This window comes from Symphalangus syndactylus, chromosome 22 (assembly GCF_028878055.3).
Source record: "Symphalangus syndactylus isolate Jambi chromosome 22, NHGRI_mSymSyn1-v2.1_pri, whole genome shotgun sequence".
NCBI classification, from domain to species: domain Eukaryota; kingdom Metazoa; phylum Chordata; class Mammalia; order Primates; family Hylobatidae; genus Symphalangus; species Symphalangus syndactylus.
Genome location: NC_072444.2, coordinates 42,950,955 through 42,968,650, shown reverse-complemented (window position 1 = coordinate 42,968,650; position 17,696 = coordinate 42,950,955). Strand labels below are relative to the sequence as shown.

The following is a 17,696-nucleotide window of genomic DNA, read 5'->3' as shown; positions in this document are numbered from 1 at the left end:
GAGACGATGGATTAGCTGAGCAGCTAATGTAATTAACCTCCCTGGTTATCACATGTCCATTCTACCCTTGAAGATGGAGGGAATGTGATTTATTTTCAGGAAAAAGAATTTTCTATGGGTTATCCAGTGATTGCAACTGAGTGACAGGAAGGAAGAGGTGTGCAGTGTTCTACATCACGTCTAGGTGGGGCTCCCTGAAGCCCAGCAACTTACGAATTACAAAGGGAAGTTATTTGCATCCCCCTCAATCCTTTGCAATATCCAGTGATGGAATAGGGACATGATAATCCTAATAAAATTTTTGTAAGGCACCAACATTCAAAACTGTTTTCAGACTGAGCTCATGATGTCTTGGACAATGTAGATATTAGAAAAACTTAGTAAGTTTTTGATCTATTTGTCTCTAATCAGTTCTATGTGCCTCAAAACATAGTGAAAATTACTTCCTAGACATATTCTCAAGCCAGATTTCTTGTATCATTTTGTTTTACTTCTTCATGCCTGTCCTGCTCTCTGAACCATGAGTCTATCAGAACCAAAGAATGTGGCTGAAAGTCGCACTCACCTGATCTCTGTCTTGGAGCTGAGTTGAAGGGGGAAATGTCTTTACAAACCTCCCTCAATCTTATCTCTTATTATTGGTTGTGTATAACCGATCAGATTTTCTAAAATGTTTGGATTCCCGGCTTTCTGAAACATTTGTATTCCCTTTAATTTCTGCTTGCTAACATGCCAATTCTTTCCAGAGGTCATATCTTCCTTAAAATACTTGCCGAAGGCAGAGAATAAAAGCAACGTACTCTATCTCCCACACTTCTCTGAAGCCACGGGCTCCCCAGCCATGGGACCTGCCTTCCAAGCGAGCAGTGTAGCCAAATGCCTTGCTGCTGCAAACCATGGGGCTCCTTGTTCCACTCTGCCACCAAGCCAATGCCATATATATATATATGTATTTTTTTTTTTTTTGAGACCGAGTCTCGCTCTGTCGCCCAGGCTGGAGTGCAGTGGTGCGATCTCATCTCACTGTAACCTCTGCCTCCCAGGTTCAAGTGATTCTCCTGCCTCATCCTCCTTAGTAGCTGGGATTACAGGCGCCCACCACCACGCTGGCTAATTTTTGTATTCTTCATAGAGACGGGTTTCACCATTTTGGTCAGGCTGGTCTCGAACTCCTGACCTCATGATCCACCCACCTCGGCCTCCCAAAGTGCTGCGATTACAGGTGTGAGCCACTGCGCCCGGCCCATATACATTTTAAGTCTGTGAGGGGTTCTTCAGTATCCCACTTTTAGTTAAAATTTCCATTTCAGTTAAGCTGATTTTATTGGTATAACAGAATAAATTCAGAAATCTCAAAAATGCCCAGCAGATACGTGTTTCTTAGCCACATAACATCCACAATAAGTGTTCATGTGAAGCAGGTGGCTCTCCACTAGGCATTGATACAAGTTCTTTCCCTTATCAGTGCATGGCTTCCATGTCACCTTGGTCATCTGCATCAGCTGGAGGTCATGAGTGGGGCTGGGGTTGATGGCACGTGTCACTCCACACCCGACTGTGGGAAGGTAGGGAACACATCCTGGCTGTGTGCTCACAGAAAACAAAGGTAAAGAAAAAACAGTCCGCCAGACCTACCATCTCATTGTTACCTCGCTTTTACCTTCAGAATAACACCTGCACATGCATAGAATGTGTCCAAATGGGAGACAAGCGTGTACTCACTAGAAGATAAGACTGCTTCCCAGAGACCCAGTCACCCTTGTGAATCTACTACTGTTAGCCGTTCCTTCTAGAATTTGTGTGTGTGTGTGTGAGTGTATAAGTGTATGTAATGTGTGTGTGCAAATTATCACATCATCAAACTGTCCTTTTCCTTTAGATCTTCTTAAATCTTAAAGCTGCATGATCTTCCATGATGAGCGTATGGACTTTTAATTTGTTTCTTTTTTTTTTTTTTCCCACATAGTAAATACTGCAATGAACTTTCTTGAAATCCTGTTGTGACTACATCCATGGGGTAAATTCCTACCACTACAGTCTGGAATTTTCAATTTCATTACGTTATAATATTCACAGTGATGAAATAGCTTAAACTATTATTTCCCTGTGAAGTATATATTGATAGTTATGGTTTAATTAAGTATTCATTTTTTTAGTTCGTATAATTGATTTGTTGTTATTCTGAATTTGTTTCTGTAAAACATAAGGATGTTTTTTAAATTTGAGATGGAGTCTCGCTGTGTTGCCCAGGCAGGAGTGCAGTGGCTTGATCTCGGCTCATTGCAACCTCTGCCTCCCAGGTTCAAGCAATTCTCCTGCCTCAGACTCCCGAGTAGCTGGGATTACAGGTGAGTGCCACCATGCTCGGCTAATTTTTTGTATTTTCAGTAGAGACAGCGTTGCACCATGTTAGCCAGAATGCTCTAGGTCTCCTGACTTCATGATCTGCCCGCCTTGGCCTCCCAAGGTGTTGGGATTACAGGGGTGAGCCACCGTGCCTGGCCAGGAAGTGTTTACTGCAAGAAGTTTCTTCTCTTTTTCCCACTGCTGGTAACAGCCTCTGGGACCAAGGCCATTCACTTCCGTTCTCAGCCGGTTCCTTCCTTCATTCAGTTGGCTCAGAGATTTATAAATGTCAGAACACAAGCCTGGGGAGGTGCTGCCTCCGGAAGCCAGGATGCTGCCTTCTTGCTGAGTCACCTGCAGGCCCCAGAACTCGGGGGCTGGGATCCCAGCCACTGTCGAAGATGAGCATGTGCCCCCTAGATGCTGGGGGCCCACCCTGAGATTGGGGTGCCTGTGATGACTAGGGAAGAAAAGACCTGTGGTGAGCATATCTGAAAAGAAAAGAATGAGGCCTCCCTACCTGGAGACCCCAGGTTCTAGGGAAGACTGAGAGGAGGCTGGGGTGGTGGGGCAGCCATTAGGGTCCTGTCCACCCAGTGCACAGGCCCAGCGAGCCAGCACCTCACCTGGGAAGGCTCTGTGGACCCTGGCAGTCTCAGGACTCGGCTAGCTCGTGCGGGTCCCTTGGCAAAACATTATTAATAAATTCAGGCCGGTGGTAGTGGCTCATGCCTGTAATCCCAGTGCTTTGGGAGGCCAAGACAGGCAGATTTGTTGAGCTCAGGAATTCTGAGACCAGCCTGGGCAACATAGAGAGACACTGTCTCTAAAAGAATATACAAAAATTAGCCAGGTGTGGTGGCAGGTGCCTGTGGTCCTAGCTAACTCAGGGAGCTGAGGTGGAAAGATCAGGAGCCCAGGGAGGTTGCAGCTTCAGTGAGCTGAGATGGGGCCACTGCACTCCAATCTGGGGAATACAGTGAAAGTCTGTCTAATAAAAAACCTCAACAGGATGGTGATGCTGAGCTTGGACCAAGGCTGTCCCCTTGAGTGCCAGCCTGTGTGATGCTTGGGCACATGCTTTAAGGCCATCCCCATTGTCTAGAGGCAGGATGCACCCACTCCCAGTTCTACCACCCCCACCCCATCCCCTTTCCCCCGACCCCCACCGCTTCAGGAGCAGAGCACCGTGGGTAGTCAGGGCAACACTGGGTGCCTGCCGCTCAGCAGTGGACGATGAGAGTCCTTTGAAGTGGTGTTGGCGTTTGGTGTCTGGTACACACAGCATCCCCACCCGGGAATCTAGAGGCACACAGCCTATGGCTCACAAGTGCTCAGGACTGGCAGCCGCCTAGGAGGGAAGGATCTGTGTGGCCACCTGCCTGGGGTCAGACGGCAGGCCCACTCTGTTAGAGCAGAGCTGCAGACTGGCAGCCCCCTGCAGAATCCTGCTCTTGGTTCGTTGTGGTGTGCAACCAAATACTCACCAAAATCTTCCTCAATTCATTGGTGGCATTTAATTATTAGCAGATTTCATTCAAGAGCTGGGCTTTTGGCTTCACTTGAGATGCTCTAAGGTGTGGCCACCTAGGCTTACACGCTTAGGAGACTGTAGCTCTCATTGCCTGAAGATGGAGCCCATTCACCAGCATCCCCACCTGGCCTCTTAGCTCATGCATGTCTCTGTCCAGGCTTTTTTTATTTTTATTTATTTATTTTTGAGACGGAGTCTCGCTCTGTCTCCCAGGCTGAAGTGCAGTGGCAAGATCTCAGCTCACTGTAACTTGCGCCTGTTGGGGTCAAGTGATTCTCTTGCCTCCGCCTCCCAAGTAGCTGGGACTACAAGCGTGCACCACCATGCCTGGCTATTTTTGTATTTCTAGTAGATACAGGTTTTGCCATGTTGTCCAGGCTGAACTCGAACACCTGACCTCAAGTAATCTGCCTGCCTCTGCCTCTCTGAGATGACAGGTTGTGAGCCGTCACACCCGGTCCTTTCTCCAGACTTTAGACACTGATTCTGCAACAACCATAACACTTTAAAATCTGAGTGGGTTAAACACGACATCAAGAACTGCTAAGCATTATTTTAGATTCCACGGAATGTCTTTAGTTTTCCTAATCAACTTTCTCAAGGAATAATATGGCCTCTTTGTCTGCTAGGGTTCCATAACAAAGTGCTGTAGACTTGGTGGCTTGAGGAACAGAAACTTTCTCACAGTCCGGGGGCTGGAATGGATCAGCCAACCAGCAGGGTTGCTTCCTTCTGAGGACTGAGGGAAGGAAGTGCTTGGCCCCTCTTCTGGGCTTGTAGATGGCTCTCTTCTCCCTGTGTCTTCACCTTGAATTCTCTCTGCACTTTCTCTTTCTCTTCACATGGTGTTCTTTTTATCATGACATTGGCGATAGGAGCCCACCCAACTCCAGTATGACCTCATCTTAACTAACTGTATATGTAATGGCCCTGTTTCCAAATTAGGTCATATTCTGAGGTCCTGGGGACTAAGACTTCAGCATATGAATTTCAGGGAGATGCAGTTAAATCTATAATATATGCGTACTGTAAAATTTACATTTTTATATGTTCATATGTATGATTTTTGAAATACATATATGTCCATGTACTTCTCACCACAATCAACATATTAAGCATTTCCTCTCATTTCCAGCTCCTCTGAAAGTTCCCTTGTGCCCATCTCTGGTCATCCTTCCACCCCTATCGCTGAGCAACCTCTGATCTGTCCCCACAGCTTAGTTTTGGCTTTTCTTGAATTTCAGGTAAGTGGCATCAAACACTGGACTTTCTGGAGTCTGGCTGTTTTCACCCAGTGAAATGTCTGTGAGATTAATCAACGTTGTTAGGTGTATCAGTAGTTTGTACTCTTTTTATTGCTGAGTAGTATTCTATCCTATGCACATCTCAATTTCTTTACCCATTCATCTCTTTATAGTCATTTGGGTTGTTCTGAGTTTTTGGCTATATGAATGAAGCTGTGATGAACACTCGAATGTAAGTCTTCATGTGAACGCTCATGCCTCCAGCTCTCCTGAGTAAATACTGAAGAGTGGCTTTTCCCTATCTTGGGGGTATAAGTGTGTAGACTTTTTTAAGGGGCTTCCCATCAGCTTGTACCTCCACAAGCGCTGTAAAAGGGTTCCCCAGTCTGTGTCTTCCCTTTTAGTTTTCTTCAGTGTCTTTTGAAGGCCAAGTTTTAACTTTGATGAAGACTAATTTATCAATGTTATTATTTTATGGTTCGTGCTTTTTGTGTCATACATAATAAATCTTTTTAATTTAATTAAAAAAATTTTTAAATTTAATTAATTTATTTATTTTGAGATGGGGTCTTGTTCTGTCACCTAGGCTGGAGTGCAGTGGCACAATTTTGGCTCACTGCCACCTCTGTCTCCTGGGTTCAGGTGATTCTCCTGCCTCAGCCGCCTGAGTAGCTGGGATTACAGGTGCACACCAACATGTCCGGCTAATTTTTTTTTTTTTTTTTTTTGTATTTTTAGTAGAGACAGAGTTTCACCATGTTGGCCAGGCTGGTCTCGAACTCCTGACCTTGTGATCTGCCCACCTTGGCCTCTCAAAGTGTAGGGATTACAGGTGTGAGCCCCCACGTCTGGCCTTAAATTTTATTTTTATTTTTAATTTTTGTGGATACATAGTAGGTGTATATATTTATGGGGTACATGAAATGTCTTGATACAGGTATGCAATGTGAAATAAGCACATCATGGAGAATAGGGTATCTCATCTCAAATTGTAATCCCCACGTGTCAAGGGAGGAACCTGGTGGGAGGTGATTGCATCGTGGAGATGGTTTCCCCCATGCTGTTCTCATGATGCTGAGTTCTCACAAGATCTGATGGTTTAAAAGTGTGTGGATGTGGCAGCTTCCCTCTCGCTCCTGCTGCCATGTAAGATGTGCCTTGCTTCCCCTTCGCTTTCTGCAATGATTGTAAGATTCCTGGAACTGTGAGTGAATTAAACCTCTTTCTTTCTAAGTTACCAAGTCTCAGGTGGTTGTTTATAGCAGTGTGAAAACAGACTAATACAGTATCCATTCCCTCCAACATTTATCCTTTGAGTTACAAACAATCCAATTACACTCTTATTTTAAAATGTACAATTAAGTTACTGACTATAGTCACCCCATTGTGCTATCAAATAGTAGGTCTTTCTAATAAAACTGCATACTCTAAGTCACAAAGATATTTCCTCTACATTTTGTTTGAGACGTTTTACAATGTTAGCAGTTACATTGAGGTCTTTGGGTCATTTCAAGATGATATTGGTGTATTGTCCAAGGCTGGGGTCCAGCTCCATTGTCCTCCATCTGAGTGTCCAGGTGTCCTAGCACTGCTTGTTTTGAAGAGTATATTTTCCTCATTGAGATAGTTCAACACCTTTATAAAAAACCAATGACCATGACTGGATATATATCTAAACTTTCTGTTTTGTTTTATTGGTTTCTGTATCTTTCCTTAGGGCCAAACCCCACTGTGTTAATTATAGCAGCTTCATAGTAAGTCTTAAAATCAAATAGTGTAATTTCTAATTTTTTTCTTTTTCACGATTGTTTTGGGAACTTTAGGTTCTTTGCACTTCCATATAATATATGGAATCATTTTGTCAATTTCCTTAAAAATCTGCTGGCATTTTGATTGGATTTCATTGAATCTATAAATAAATTTGGAGGGGGTGAGCATTGTAACAACATTCAGTATTCCAATCCCTGGACACAGATTATCTCTCCATTTATTTATATCCTTTTTCATTTCTCTCAGTAATATTACATAGTTTTGAGTGTACAGGTTTTATGCATCTTGTGATAAACCTATTTCTATACATTTCAATACTTTGTTAATGATATTATTTCTAAATTTAGTTTTCCAGTCATTTGATGCAAATATATAGAAGTACATACATACTAATTTTTTTTTGCTTGACATTATTAAATACGTGTAATCTTGTTAAACACCTGTGACCTTGTAAATTAGTGCAGGCAAGATTTTTGTAGACTGAATTTTACACATAGACAAACATTTCATCTGCAAATACAGGCATTTTTACTTCTTCATTTCTGATCTCTATAGCTTTATTTTTACTGTCTTTTTATATGGGCTAGGACCTCGAGTACAGTGTTGAATAGAAGTGTTGCGTGAACATTCTTGTTCTGCTCCCAGTCTTCGGGGGATAGCATTCAGTGTCTCATCTGTAAGTATAATTTTAGCTGTAAAGGTAAATTTATTATTTATTTTAGGTGCCCTTTATCAGGGTTAGAAAGTATTCTTTCATTCTTAATTTGGTGAAAATTTTTTTATCAAAACAAAGCTGTTGAATTTTATCAAATGGTTTTCCAGTATTTATTGAGGTCAAGTAGGATATGATAAACTATCCTTTATTCTTTTAAAGTAGTGAGTTGCAGTGATTGATTTTATTCTTGAATTGTGAACTAACCTTATTTCCTAGGATTGACTCCATTCAATCATGATACAATGTATTAGATTTCTTAATCTTTTATAGTGTATTTTTGAACTTATGTTTATGGGAGATAACCGGTTATGCTTTCTTTTCTCATAATGATTTTGTCCAGTTTCTGTGCCAGGATTACAGTTGTCTCAAAATGAGTTGAAAGACTTCCATTATTCCTGTATTTTCTGAAAGAGTTTGCATAATATTGATATTAATTCTTCCTTGAATGTTTAATAGAATTTGCCAACTGGGCCTTAATTTTCTTTGTGAGAAGTCATTTTTTGAATTAATTTCACTAATAGATAAAGATTCCGATATTCTCTTTGCTAAGTTTTGGTAGATAGAGTTTTCCAAAGAGTTACCTATTTGGTTTAGTTATCAAAATTGCTTACATACAGTTGCTCAAAAATTACCTTATTGTCCTTTTAGCATCTATGTTTTATGATGTGATATCATGCAATTTGTTAATGATATGGTTACTTTGTGCTTTTGTTCCTGATTTCCTAGATTGGTATTTATCAATTTTACTAATCTTTCCAACAGATGCACTTTTAATTCTCTGTATATTTGGCTTTCCATTCCATTAATTTCTGTTCCTATCTTTACAGTTTTTTTTTTCTACTTAGTTTGTGCTGTCAGTCTTCTTTTTGCTAGTTTGTTAAGGTAGAAACTTAGATAATTGATATTAACTATATCTTTTTAAAAAAAATTCTTTTTATTTTATAAAAGTATTAGGTTTACAGAAGAGTTGCAAAGATAGTGCAGAGAGTTCTAGTATACCCTGCAACCAGTTTTGCCTGTTCTTAAGATCTTACATTACTATGACACATTTGATACGACTTTGACTAATATTAATTTTTTTTTTTTTTTTTAAGAGGAGTCTCACTCTGTCATCCAGGCTGGAGTGCAGTGGCGTGATCCCGGCTCACTGCAACCTCTGCCTCATGGACTCAAGCAGTTCTCTTGCTTCAGCCTCCCGAGTTGTTGGGATTACAGGCGTGAGCCACCACGCCTGGCTAATTTTTGTATTTCTAGTAGAGATGGGGTTTTGCCATGTTGGCCAGGCTTGTCCCAAATTCCCATCCTCAGGTGATCCACCTGCCTCAGCCTCCCAAAGTGCTGGGATTACAGGTGTGAGCCACCGTGCCCAGACACGTTATTAACAGAAGCTCATACTTTATTCCTATTTCCTTAGTTTTTATTTACTGTCCATTTCCTTTCTCAGAATCCCATGATGTATCCCACATTCCACTGAGTCTCCTTAGTCTCCTCTGGACTGTGACAGCTCATTCGACTTAATGTTGTTTTAGATGAGTTTGACAGTTTTGAAGGGTACTGGTCAGGTATTTTGTGGTATGCCCCTCAACTGGGGTTTGTCTAATGTGTTTTTGATGGTGTGACTGAGATTATGGGCTTTCAGGAGGAAGACCACAGCATTCAAGTGCAGTTCCCATCATGTGGCCTCGAGGCATATGCTGTCAGCATGGCTTCTCATCTTGAGTCTCGATTGCCGGGCTGAGCGGGTGTTTGCCAGAGTCAGGTTTTCCCATTGCAGTGCTGTTCTTTCCTTCCTGTCCGTCCTGTACTCTTTGGAAGGTGCTCACTGTGTGGAGCACACCCTTGAGGGCTGGGGACTTGTGCTCCATCTTCTTGAGTAGGATTCTGTAACTACATAAATTATTTGGAATTATTCTGAATGGGAAATTTGTCAATGTCCCCGATCTGTGTACTCAGTCATTTATTTATATCAGTATGGATGCATGGTTATTTGTTTGATACTTTAGGTTATAAGCTGTATCATCTGGGTTATAAATGACTATATGATTTATTGTGTTGGTCAGTTTGTACCAATATTTGTCTATTGGGAGCACCTGGGATTCTGTGACATACTCTCATCATTTCATGTGTGCGGTGTTTTTGCTGACTTAGAATTTTACTTTATTTTTATTTAATTTTTACACTTCCTTACTCTCTGATACTATAATATTCTCAAGGCTCATCTTACACAGATGAGTCTTGCCTTAGACTTAGACTCAGCCATTTCTCCAGGGACCCCTGGCTCCTTTTACAGAGGAATGGTGTTAGAAACAAAAATACACGTATGATGTATGCTTGCTGGTGCTGGGGTATTGTGCCTCTAGGCCCTCTTTGCTAACAGAGAAAGGAAATATATGTATGTATTCTAACCTGTGTGTATACACATTCACAGAAGTATTCCTATATCCATCCATCTATATCTATATTAAATTACACTTGAGTTCATTTTGGCATCTCCAGCTCTAACACAGCATTACCTGGCTCATTCCTTCTCTCTCACCTGGCTTATCTGTAATGTCCCACTCCAGCAGTGAAAAAACTAGCTCCTACCACCTGCCATCCATTTACTCAATACCAATATACAAGTATAATGGTTTCAGGATTGTCAACTAATGTCCCTGTGAGACACAACTTCACCAGCTAGAGTGCAGTGCTTTGTACATTTCCTTTTGTCTTTAGTCTTACAGGCTTCACTCATTTAAAAAGCTAGTTAGATCAGCACATCCCTGCTGCAATGAGATACGTCATACATTGATGATGCAGTAAGATTATTTTGTCATAGTCTATATTTCATCCTGAGACTCCCTGACCTCCTAATTAGTATTTTATTCATATCTATGGAGGTTAATTATTTGGGCTTTAAAGCTCTATGGGTTTTGGCTTAAACACAGGGTCATGTATTCACCTTTATAGTATCATACAGAATAGTTTCATAGTCATAAAACTCTCTTTCTTTACCTAGTCATCTATTCCTCCCTGTAAACTGCTGGTAATCACTGATCTATTTTCCATTGCTATAATTTCGTCTTTTCCAGAATGTTGTGTAAATGGAATCATATCATATGTAGCCTTTTAAGACTTTTTTCCTTTTTAATATAGACATTTAAAGTTATGCATTTTCCTATAAGCACTGTTTGAGCAGTATTTCTGAAATATAGATATGTCTTCTTCACACTATCATTCAGTATTGAAATGTTTTCTAATTTCTTTTGTGATTTCTTCTTTGTATCTTGGCTATATAAAAGTGTATTGTTTAATGTCCAAACACTGGAACTTTTTCTTGATATTTACATGTCATTGATTTTGAATGTATTTTCATTGTGTCCGAGAATCTACTCTGTACAATTTCATTACTTGCAAATACATTACGATTTACTTCAAAGCCCTGTGTAAGTTTTTCTTGGTAAACGTTCCATGAATACTTGAAAGTGTGTTCTGCAGTATCTTGCCCACACCTCAGTGAAGCTGCTGGAGGCCTGAGTCTGGGGAACATCAAGATATTCCTGATACCCCTTCCAACTTAAAGGGGAGAGTTGTATTTGGTTTATAAATACCACGAGATCAAAGGTGAGATCTAATGAAATCTATCTCACTTTTGCAATGGCTGGAAGACAACTAAAAACAAGATCTGCAGCCCACCTAGGGCATGTCTAGAGCATCATGGACTTTTAGTTGGACATGATTTTTCAACCCTAGCTGCTTCTTACTTTTCCTTTCCAGATGATAAAGAGAGATGCAGATTTATGTTTATAAATTTCAACCAAATAACAAATATATACCTTGTTATTTTATTATTTGGTTGAAACTTATGAAACCATCTGAATTACTTTTTGGTACAAAGTATAAAACTCTGTATTTAAAGAAAACCATAGTTTTGCATAAAACTCTTTGGAGAGACTTCTGCTTCCTTGAAGATGGTATATATGTCCATTTTTCTCTTCTTCTTGCTAAATACAAAAAAAAAAACCCTAAACACAAAACTCCAGATATCGTATATAAACAAATATAAGGAGGCTGTGAAAGGTAGAGAGAAGAAGGCAGCCAGCTAAGGACCCCGGGATCCAAGGAACAACATGGTGATGAGTCCCCAAATTTTATTTTGCTTAATATATCCTAGACTTTTAGCTGAAGTAGCCAACAACTCAGAAACGCCAATGACCATTGACAAAAATAGCCCCCAAGTAAAGCCTGCTCTTACCACTGAAAGAACCAGAAAAACAACAGCCTAGCAGGACAGGAAACTTTTATATAATAATGCTCTATTCCATTCAAACATCTCAGAAAAAACCTTGCCCCCACCCCCTTTGCCAATAAAGGCCAAGTGGTGAGCCTGGACTTCTGCCCTCGCCAGGTTGTAATGAAGCACTCAACACCCCGTGGGAGGGTTTAGAGGAGACCAAGTTGAAATCTGGGGTTTTCACCCTTGTGTGCTTGCATTGAGATCCCCCTGGCCTCCCGATTGGGGTGGTCTCAGAGGAGGCCTAATGGAGAGTCAGGATTTTGACCTTCACCCAGGGTAAACAAGGCCAACCCCCGCCTCCACGTTGATAGTGATGACATGTGGGGAGCAGTAATGAGGTACCCTCACCCCTTAAGACAAAGACCTGGTGGGGGCCATGAACTCTCGCCCCTTCCCAAAGTAACCAGGAATTCTTCCACCCCTGAGTATCAGTGAGGCTGAATGAAGAAGCTGGAATTTCACCCCCACCTGGCATTGCTGAAGAAATCCTACCACCAAGGACTTAAATGGAGAACACTGCTAAAACACAAGATTTAAAGAAGATTCAGAGTCTTATAATATCTAAAATGTCCAGGTTTTAATAAAACATCACTTGTTATACTAAGAATGAGAAAATTCTTAAACTAAATGAGAAAAGATAATCAATAGACATAAGTACTGAAATGACTAAGATGTTAGAATTTTAAAAGAGATATTGCAAAGCAGCTATGATGAAAATGCTTCAGCCAGAAATTGCAGACAAACTCAAAACAAATGAAAAAATGGATAGCCTCAGCAAAGAAATGAAAATTTCTTCAAGAAATAGAAGATATAAAGAGTAAACAAATGAACATTTAGAGCTAAAAATATAATAACAGAAATAAAAATGATCTCAATGGATGGGCTCAATAGCAGAAAAGAGATGCCAGAGGAGAGTCAGTGAACTTGGAGATAGAACCATAGAACTTATCCCATCTGAACAACAAAGAAAAATAAATAGACTAAAGAAATGAACAGAGCCTCAGAGTTCTATTGGACTGTAACAAAATATTTAACATTTGTGTCATTGGAATCCCAGAAGCAAGGAAAGGTGAGGCTGGAAAAATATTTAAAGAAATAATGCTGGAGTGGGAGGCTGCAGTGAGCCGAGATCGCACCACTGCACTCCAGCCTGGGTGACAGAGTGAGACTCTGTCTCAAAAAAAAAAACCCAAAAAACAAACAAACAAACAAACAAACCAAAACAGAAAAAGAAAACAGAAAAAATAACCCCAAAAGAAATAATGGCTGAAAATTCCCCAAATTTGGCCACCCCCTCATTAATCTTCAGATCTAAGAAATGGAGAGAATCCCAAAAACGACAACTCCAAAGAAATTCACACCAAGACAAATCATAATTAAACTTCTAAAAACGAAAGACAAAGAATGAGCCTTGAGAGCAGCCAGGGAGAAACAAGGCTCTACCCAGAGAAGAACAACATTTTTTAAAATTTTATTATTTCTTTTTTTTTTTTTTTGAGATGGGGTCTTGTTCTGTTGTCTAGGCTGGAGTGCAGTGGCATGATCTTGGTTCACTGTAACCTCTAGCCTGCTGGGTTCAAGCGATTCTCCTGCCTCAGCCTCCCGAGTAGCTCAAGTAGCTGGGATTACAGATACCCACCATCACGTCTGGCTAATTTTTGTATTTTTAGTAGAGACAGGGTTTCACCATGTTGGCCGGACTGGTCTTGAACTCCTGGCCTCAAGTGATCCGCCCTCCTTGGCCTCCCAAAGTAATGGGATTACAGGCGTGAGCCACCGTGCCCAGCCAAGAACAACAACTTGAATGACAGAGCACATCTATCCGAAATTAATGAGGACAGAAAGACAAGGCACAACACCTAACAAGTGCTGGAGGAGAAACACTGTCATGTGATTTCTATACCCAGTGGAACTATCCTCAGCAATGAAGGGGAAATAATGACATTCTCAATTAGAAGAAAGCCAAAATAATTTGTCATTAATAGACTTAAATTTAAAGATCACCTAAAGGAAGCATTTCAAACAGGAAGAAAATAGCAAAATAAGAATATTGGAGCATCAGGAACATGGTGAAAGCAAAATAAGGGAAAATGCAATAGGTTTTCCTGCTTCTATTGCATTTTCTAAATTATGTTTGATGACCGAAGCCAAAATTATAATAAACCATCTTGTATGGGTCTCAACATACATAGAGGAAATATTTAAAACAATTATATTAAGTGGAAGGGTGCAAAGGGAGGTAGCATTTCTATTCTTCACCAGTACTGGTAAAATTTTGATACCAGTGAATTTTGGTTTTATATATATATATTCAAATAGTTGCTCTGGGTATTTATATAGGAAGAATATATATATATATATACATATTTATATTTTCTTCCCATATAAATACCATATATATATAAATATAGGAATACATATATATAAATATAGGAATATGTATATATATATTCTTCCTCTATAAATACCCAGAGCAACTATTAGGAAAGCTATTGAAAGAGATAGACCCTAAAACACTCCCCAAAACTTCCAGTTTCCAGTCCTCATGTGAGGAGCTTGAAGTCATCCCTCTGTCCTAACAACAAGTAAAAAGTGGAACACAGTGAAAATCAGCTACTCTTCTTAGATCCTTCAGAGAATTGGGCTCACAGGAAAACAGCTGCCTCAAACGTTGGAGAGGCAGGTGGATACAAACAGTCACAACTTGTTGGAGCAGAAACTCATGAAGAAAACCTGAACTGTAATTGACAGATTGCTGAGGCTCCATGTGGACAAATCTGCAAATTAAAAACTGCAGAGGACCCAGTCATAGGGGTTTTGTGAGTTTTACCCCCAGGACCCCCTACCAGGTTCTAACAGTGAAGGTCAGAAAAAAATCTCCTTGTGCTTCTGGCAGGGGGAGGGAAAAGTAATCTTTGTGAAATATGCCTCATCCAACCACGCATATGTCCCGCAAAATTTATGTCTACTGGATCTGTGAATGTGAACCTATTTGGGAATAGTCTTTTCAGATGTAATTGATTATAACGGGCCTTATGTGACTTGTGTCCTTATGAGAAGAACGTAAGACAGACAAAGACACAGACACACAGGGAGGATGCCATGGGATGATGGTGGTGGGGGAGGCTGTGTGTGTGTGTGTGTGTGTGTGTGTGTGGGTTGCGGGCGGCGGGCAGGAGGCTTACGAACTTTGTACTTTCTGCTCGATTTGCTATGAACTTAAAACTGCTCTGAAAACTACAACTGCTTTGATGTGTCTACAAGCTCAGGAATACCAGTAATTGCTGGCAACCACTAGAAGGGGCAAAGAAGGATACTTCCCTACAGCCTTCAGAGAGAGCATGGCCCTGTATGGACTTCTGGATTCCAGAACCCTGAAAATAAATTTCTGTTGTTTTAAGCCACTCAGTTTGTGACACCTTATTATAGCAGTCCCGGGAAACTAGCACACCCACCTTCTTCTGTGGCTTAAGTGGGTCACAAGATCCAGCCTATATTCAAGAACAGAGCATGTCTATCAAGGGTATGGATATCAAGGTCGTGGCTGTCAAGGGGATGTCTATCAAGGGCATCGCTGTCAAAAGGAGAGATTATAGGAGTCATCACAGAGGTTTGTCACCACCCAGGGTATTTATTTTTTTGCGTTTGTGTTGCTCAGTTTCAGCAAAGAAAAATTAGTGGGCATCAGTGTGCTAACAAACCCAGGGAGGAGTTGTTGGTACAGAGGAAGAAACTAAAGCTCAGAACATTTAAGTGAATTTCCCATGGCCATGCAACTTCAAAAATTGCAACTGAAACCCAAATGTTGGAACTGAACTCCCAGGTTTGGAGATTATGTGTATATCAACCTAACTCTCTTGTATTAAGACATAGGAGACATGAAAAATCTTTCAATTAAAGTGCGGTCGAGAGTGTGACATAAAGGATGGGAAGATAAAAATAATCATTAGTCTATTTTTGTCTCTTTTCTCTTGAGGCAGCTTTCATTTCCTAGTTTGGCAGAGATGGACGACACAAAGCTTTGGTGGACAGGCTCGGAGAAAGCGGCCACCTCCCTGCAATCCAGGGAGTGAGTCTTCAGCTCCCAGCCATGCACAGTCTCCTTCTGAAATAAAATTAATCTATTAAGACATGACGTGAAACTATAGGTTTTATATAGCATCATAAATCCCCGGAAATTACCTTGCTCTAAGCTTTGGCTGGGGCAGCTCTCAGCAATGAAAGTCCTCTGTGAAACTTAATTGCTGCTTAAATATTTCCTGCTGGCTTTTTCACTCTCTCTCTCCTTCCATCCAACTAAAAGGGAAAATTTCTAGAGGAAGAAAAAAATAAATAAGAGAGTTTCACATAATCTTCTCACTTTGGATATGCAGTGTCAAGGACGTTTTATGTCCTGGGACAAAAACAGGGGAATTTCTCTTGTGGGGGGCTCCAGTATATGCCAGGCTTGAGGGGAGGCTGAGTGTGGGCCTCCCCCAAGACTGTGGCTGAGCCGAGGAGCTGGTACTTCCAACCGGCCATGTTACTGTGGACAGAATTCCAGAGACGGTGTAATGGAATACAGAAATTCACAGTCAGTTTAAGAGTTGTATGAATGTCAACCGTAGTCATTGGTGAGATGGTGGTTGAGCCCCTGCCATGTGCCTAGGACACCCATGGGAATGGTATCATTTCCTCCCCATGGACACTGTTCTCACTCCTCGTGTCATCAGTGGAATGAAAGAACTTCAGAGCTGAGCACCAGCCAGCCCAAGACCACACGGCCGGCAAGTGGAGGAGAGATGGGACTTTTTTCCAAGTCCACCTGACTCCAGAGTCCATCCATTTCCCCTGTATTGTTGACTCCAGAACTTTACAAAGGAATAGTCCTTCTCAATGGCGAGTTTCCCAGGATCACAGATAATAAGTAGTGGTACATTCAGCATATTTGCATTCAGAGACTTTATACTGAAACAAAGCACTTATAAATTAAAAAATAAATTTGCATTTAATTCATGACAACCTCTACATACATTTGGAAGTTAACTGTACTTCTAGGCAAGTTAATCTGACAATGCTTGGGACATATGTAGATCTAAGAAACCTGCAATAAGTTGGCTTTATGAAGAGCAGGTGCAGCCACAATGTCTCTGGGGTCACCCCTCCAGGGCCATTGTTCCTGTGGTCACAAGGAACAGGTCAGGGTCTGTGGATGGGGACCCTGCTCTGTGTTTGTTATCCCTGTGGACACACAGGGATAGGTCAGGCTCTGCAGATGGGGTCCCTGTTCTGTGTCTGCTGTCCCTGTGGACGCATGGGGACAGGTCAGGCTCTGTGGATGGGGACCCTGCTCTGTGTCTGATGTTTCTGTGGGTGCATAGGGACAGGTCAGGTTCTGTGGAAGGGGGCCCTGCTTTGTGTCTGATATCCCTGTGGATGCATGGTGACAGGGTTGGAGCTCTATTGCAGGTTCTATGGCAGCCCTTGAGGAGATCTGCTCACACTGTCATTCAAAGACATCCTTTTTTCTTCTGAGGTAAAAACGAAGTTAACCATGATGAATAATAAAGAATGTAGTATAAGTTCAGTGTCTTTCTTGCTTATAACATAGTGCATATATTTTGTGAGGACAAGCATTTGTAATTTTGAAGCAGTCTTTTGAGAATGTCAGTTGGTCCAGGAAAACAGCAAAGAGAGTTACCAAGAGATTGCAGGTTTTAAAAAGTTCCACAAACAATAGCTAATTTTATTTTTCAAAGCCACACTAGGAAGCAGGTAGTCTTGTCTGCATTTGTATATGAGAAGGTACAGGCACACAGAGGATAAATTACT

The 17,696-nt window shown here is 41.1% G+C and overlaps 1 long non-coding RNA gene across 1 annotated transcript in view; it reads left to right on the top strand.

Annotated features, from left to right (window-relative positions):
* The window catches only part of LOC129472454 (uncharacterized), a 214,881-nt gene extending 203,884 nt beyond the window's left edge, over window positions 1-10,997 (top strand). The window contains exons 7-8 of the long non-coding RNA XR_010118825.1: window positions 7,482-7,570; window positions 8,704-10,997. This is a non-coding gene — a long non-coding RNA (uncharacterized lncRNA). The remainder of the gene's footprint in view (window positions 1-7,481; window positions 7,571-8,703) is intronic.
* The last annotated feature ends 6,699 nt before the right edge of the window (window positions 10,998-17,696 follow it).